We start from the raw sequence: 6,000 nt of genomic DNA, 5'->3' as shown, positions 1-6,000 counted from the left end.
AGTTAGAGTATTGTGTGTTCAGTTCAAGTAGCTAGAGAGAAACAGAGAGGCAGAGTCGTGTGGGACGGCCCGAGGTAGAGCTCACCTCGGGTCGGCCGTGTCTTTGTTTTTGTTCGTTTTATAACATGGTTTGGTTATGATATAAAAGATCTGCAGATGTGTTTATCCCATTCGTGTGTTTGTTCGTGTATGTGTTTGTGTGTAATTGTGTTCTTCGTCTTCTACACCATTAAACGAGTCTAGGAGGATTCCGCACTCCTAGACCTCGTGCGGATCTCGTATCGATCAGCGACGCCCCGCGGGAACCTACAAGTGGTATCAGAGCCTTAGGCTCTTATGCTATGGTTCGAGATCTGCGTTTTGGTGTTTCTGGCACGTTTCTGATGCGTTTTTGGCCGAACAGCCGCCGCAGGCGAAGTTATGGGGTTCATGCGAAGTTGTCGCTTAAATTTTAGGGTTTAGGCGAAGCTATCAGTCAGGCGAAGTTATGGACAGGCGAAGTTAAGGAGGGGCGAAGTTGACTTTTAGGCGAAGTTGACTTTTAGGCGAAGTTGACTTTAGGCGAAGTTAAAAAAAAAAAAAATTAAAAAAAAAAGAAATTGTTTGGAGTTTTCGTCTGTATGGCCAGGTGTACACGATTATTGTGAGACCGGAGACGTTGTTCCGTCAACGAGTGAAACTTGTTATCTCTTGGTCTTACGTGTGAACAAATACGTGTCAACTCTGGATATGGAGTTGAGGTTGTGAATGAGATATTGATTGAAACTGGATATTGACACATATTTGGGTGTTTGTGGGCAATGAAATAGTTGTTGTTTGAGGTTGACCAACTGAAGAAAGTCAAATTGAACTGAAGGTTTTCGTCATTACTGGATTGCGGTCAGAGCATATTATTTATGTTATTTTCAAGGCGTTCGAGAATTGGATCCTGAAACGTGATGCTTATTTATTAAAGTGAAAATTCTGGAACAAGTTGGATTTAATCGGGAATTAAAGTGTTTATGTTCTTGATCGTTATCCCTGGTGATTGAAGATGCTTCGGATTAATTAATGGTCATGTGTGTTAGATTCTGTCAAGGTGGTTTTGTGATGAAATTGATCACTTGATGTTGAGTAGTTGAAGATTAAACCTTATCGTATGCCGACGTGTTGGTGAAGTTATGGAGGGAGCCCAACTTCACGTGTTGGTGAAGTCAGAAGGACTCACGTGATTGGTTGAGATGATCAATTAGGCACGGGGATGCATGCATTTCAAAGACCTCAATCTATATAGTCGGAGAAGCTTACACTGAAGGGGAGATCTGATATGGAAGACGCTGGGTGATTGGTAGATTTGTGAAGCTACAGACAGTTTCAGACACGGCTGGTTGAAGAGCAAACAGAAGATCATCAGTTAAGAGGGAGTCTGTTGGTGCATGTTTTGTAACAGATGATCTTTTGTGTTTGTTAGAATTGAGAGCAACGGTCAAAGGGGAGTCTGTTGGTGCATTTTGTGACCGTCGCTATGCAATTCTGATCAGCTGAAACGAAGTACGAAGTTAGAACAACTTCACCATAGGCGAAGTTAGAACAACTTCGCCATAGGCGAAGTTATAACAACTTCGCCTACTGGCCCAAGCCCAAGCCCGCGAAGTTGTTTTGTCTATATATATGTGTCTTGTTTAGGTTTGAGTATCCAGAAAAGTTAGAGTATTGTGTGTTCAGTTCAAGTAGCTAGAGAGAAACAGAGAGGCAGAGTCGTGTGGGACGGCCCGAGGTAGAGCTCACCTCGGGTCGGCCGTGTCTTTGTTTTTGTTCGTTTTGTAACATGGTTTGGTTATGATATAAAAGATCTGCAGATGTGTTTATCCCATTCGTGTGTTTGTTCGTGTATGTGTTTATGTGTAACTGTGTTCTTCGTCTTCTACACCATTAAACGAGTCTAGGAGGATTCCGCACTCCTAGACATCGTGCGGATCTCGTATCGATCAGCGACGCCCCGCCCTACAGTAATCCTTCAAGGCTGTAAGCGCAGCCTCATGCTTTTCCGTCCATTCAAACTTCTTATTCTTCCAAAGGATGTCATAGAAGTCCTTGCACTTCTCGGAGGATCTTGAGATGAACCTATTGAGAGCAGCTATTCTTCCCGTGAGCCTTTGGACATCCTTTGCATTTCCAGAAGATTTCAAATTGAGGATGGCTTTAATCTGTTCGGGGCTTGCTTCAATTCCTCTTTTAGTCACCATATATCCCAGAAACTTTCCAGCCTTAACACCAAAGTGGCATTTTGACAGATTCAATTTCATGTTATACTGGTCGAGGATATTGAATGCTTCCTCGAGCTCTCTAAGGTGATCCTCAGCTTTCTTCGACTTTACCCCCATATCGTCTATGTATACTTCCATAGTCTTTCCCAACTGATCCTTGAACATCATGTTGACTAGTCTTTGGTATGTTTCCCCTGCATTTCTTAGTCCAAACGGCATAGCAGTATAACAATATATGCCGGTACTTATCCATTTAAAAATGTAACACTTAAACCTTACCCCATAAAATCAACGTGTCAAACCTTGCCCGGTAATTTTATTATGAAATTGACAAAGTTTTCCCGGTACCTTCCACTTACAAACATTTATTGGTTAAGTTAAGTAATTTAAAGTCAAGTAATGATGAAAAAAGCTTACCCAAATACCAGATTTCTTGAGAACTTAATCACAAGATAAATAATCAAGTATGAAATATCAAATAAGCATCCTTGCTAGAAATCAATTAAGATACCCATATTAATTTCTCAAATATAAATTAAATAACTCAATCTAGCATAAACCCTATCAAAGTAAGAAACACATTCAATCAAACATACTTTGATGCATAGTGTGCCCGAGTAACCTTCCTAATGTACAGTGTGCCCGAACAATCTTCATATGCAAAGTATACCCAAATAACCTTCCTAGAGTACAAAGTGTGCCCGAAAAGATATCTAGCAAAAAGTGTATCTGGAAAGTCAAATTTTTGAAATTATCAATTATATTGAGGGAACAATAGTGTACCCGGAATATAAAGTGTGCCTGGAGGACAAAGTCTGCCCGGAAACACTTGTAATTTCAAAGAAATCATAATCACAAATAACACATAGCATGCCCGGAATGAAATTAAACATAAAAACACCTAAGTGTGCTATAGTCTAAAATTTCCAAAGCGTTCCCGGAAATCCTATGTTAGCACTAAGCTTGCTAGGATACTCATACATAAATCAGGCGTGCTCGGAAAGTTTAGTTCTAAGTAAATTACTGAACTTTACCTGAAAAAGTTAAAATACTTCCAAGCCTGCCCGAAAATAAGATCCTTAGTCCAAAGTGACTAAGCTTACTCGGAAAGGTTATAAAACGTCAAACCTTACCCGAAAATACATATTCATCTGTTTTGTGCCCGGGAAGGTTTGAAAATATCAAAACTTACCCGAAAATACATATTCAACCATTTTGAGGAAAACTGCAACTCTTTTTGACTTAAAACCACATGTCATGACATTTGTCGAATATGTTTCATTAAAGATCATAGTTTTAAGAGCAAATGGTGCATTTAGAGATCAAATTTCAGTCATGTTTCTCTTTAAAACGTTTTCTTTCTTTAACTGAAAATATCTCAAGAATGGGATCATATCGACTAAGTAGCTTTCTCAATACTTCATTCTTTGCATTATTATGACAACATAGACAGGTCAACAACAGGTCTAGACTTAACATGAATTTCATTTCCTTGGTGATATGATTAAGTTTCAATTAAGTTGCAGAAAATTTAATGGATAACACATGTTGTGTTCTGATGCTCCTTATCTATCCTCAAGGATTATTTGGCTTTCTCCAGATCACCCCAATTTGACTTTGTCCCCCTGGTTTTGGTCAAAACTTTTAATGACAGAACAATTTTTGTAGAAAATTTTTGAGAATTTTTATTTCAAATTTACAAACATATGTGAGGTTGAACATTAGACTTACATGCCACTCAATTCGGACTTACAGGCCTTTCATTCAGTTGGTTTAAAGGACTTATATTATTGCCTCCACCCCTGTAGTTCTATAATTAACCCTCACGTTTGCATTTTCTTTCAAAATGTATTGTGAACATCAATCAACTTTTGGTTGAGAAAATATTTAAAAGTTATGCTGTTCACAGTTGTTCCGTGTCATTATTTTAAATTAGACATTTTATTTTGGTAACCAAATACCAACAGGCTTGTGTATGACTGGATAATCACTTTTCTGCCTATCATTTGAAAAGGTTTATCTAGGAACATGCATAGACAACATTGTAACTCCACATAGATTTTAGCAGTTTCTTTAAGTTTATATCACCTGAGATATTACACATCATGAGAAAGAAACCACACATGTTAATGACTGTACTAAGTGCCCTTTTGGACTATTAAATCCATATGATTGGCTAAGTAGTCAACGTACTATCATTTCCCAATTAAATAAAGTTTAATATTCAATCACCCCAATTTCTCTTAATTGGAAGGTAAATGGCTATCATGTTTGACTACAAGTGGTCAGCAGGACCAAACATATATGTGAATATATGTCCTTTCAAAGTCAGAGTTATTGACTTGATTTTAAGTGAATGAACAAAAAACAAGTTACAATTTGCCCCAAATGCTTTCAGTTTTCCAGGTTAATATCTATCCTATCAATTATGATAACAGATGATAGGACCAAACATATATGTGAGTATATTCCTGTCCAACTTGAGCAAATGACATAATTTTCAGCAAATGTACCTTTTTGAGACTTTTCATTGAAAATTCCTTCTTTTGAGATTCTACAAAGCTTGAACTGAATAGTATTATCATATATTAACACCATTAACAACTTGCTCATGTTTTGATCAAAAGTCTTGTGATTATGCAAAATTCATTTGAAAAACTCATTTTATCATTTAATTTTGACATAAAAACACATTTTAACATAAGAAGTTGTAACATATTCAAATCTTAATCATGAATAACATCATCAAAACAAGCAGATATTAAAAACATTCATAGTCTAGCCTATTCTAATAATATCATATGATCAGATAGCACACATAAACAAACATATCATCATGACATCAGACACAAATATCAAATTTGACACTATAAAACATTACTTATCATAACATCTAAGCAGTTAACTAATAAGCAATAACAAGTATCAATGATACCTAAGTTGCACAGATAGTCACTTAAGCACATTTTAGTTAACACAGAACAAGAAACATATGCAAACATATTCAATCAACATTCAATGTGTGTAAACTCAGTTAAAAATAATCAATTAGCACATAGAGACACACACTAAGCACATATCTTCAATCAGGCCTCATCTGAGTTAATCATCCCCAGGGCTTTCAAGAGAAAGTTGAACCTGGTTCTGTCAAGTGGCTTGGTGAATAGGTCAGCCAAGTTGTCACTTGTTTCAACTCTTTTCATCTCAATCAAACCTTTTTCATTTCAATCTCTGATGAAGTGATGTCTGATTTCAATATGCTTAGTCTTTGAAAGTTGATCTGGATTTTTAACAGTAAAATATGCAGCAATATTATCAATAAAAATAGGAGTGTTCAGAAAATTCAAACCATAGTCCAGCATTTGGTTCTGAATCCAGAGAACTTGGGCACATCAAGTAGATGCAGCTTTGTATTCTGCTTCTACAGTAGATATTGACACAGTGCTCTGCTTCTTGCATTGCCATGACACCAGCCTGTCTCCCAGAAATTGACATCCACCTGAGGTTGACTTCCTGCTCATGTTGCAACCATCATGGTCACTGTCTGTGTAGGCAATTAGGTTAAAAGATTGGTTCTTTGGATACCAAATATCTAAGTCTGGTCTTCCCATCAAATATCTAAAAATTCGTTTGACAACATTCATGTGGGAGACTTTTGGACTTGATTGGAATCTTGCACAGACACACACAGCATATATAATGTCTGGTCTTGTAGCAGTTAGGTACATCAGGGATCCAATTTTAGCTATATATT

Source organism: Bidens hawaiensis, unplaced genomic scaffold, assembly GCF_021521415.1.
Source record: "Bidens hawaiensis isolate Kalapana, Puna unplaced genomic scaffold, B.hawaiensis_p1.1 tig00002355_1, whole genome shotgun sequence".
Lineage (NCBI taxonomy): Eukaryota > Viridiplantae > Streptophyta > Magnoliopsida > Asterales > Asteraceae > Bidens > Bidens hawaiensis.
The sequence above is the reverse complement of the archived record's forward strand: the minus strand, read 5'-3'. Positions refer to the sequence as shown.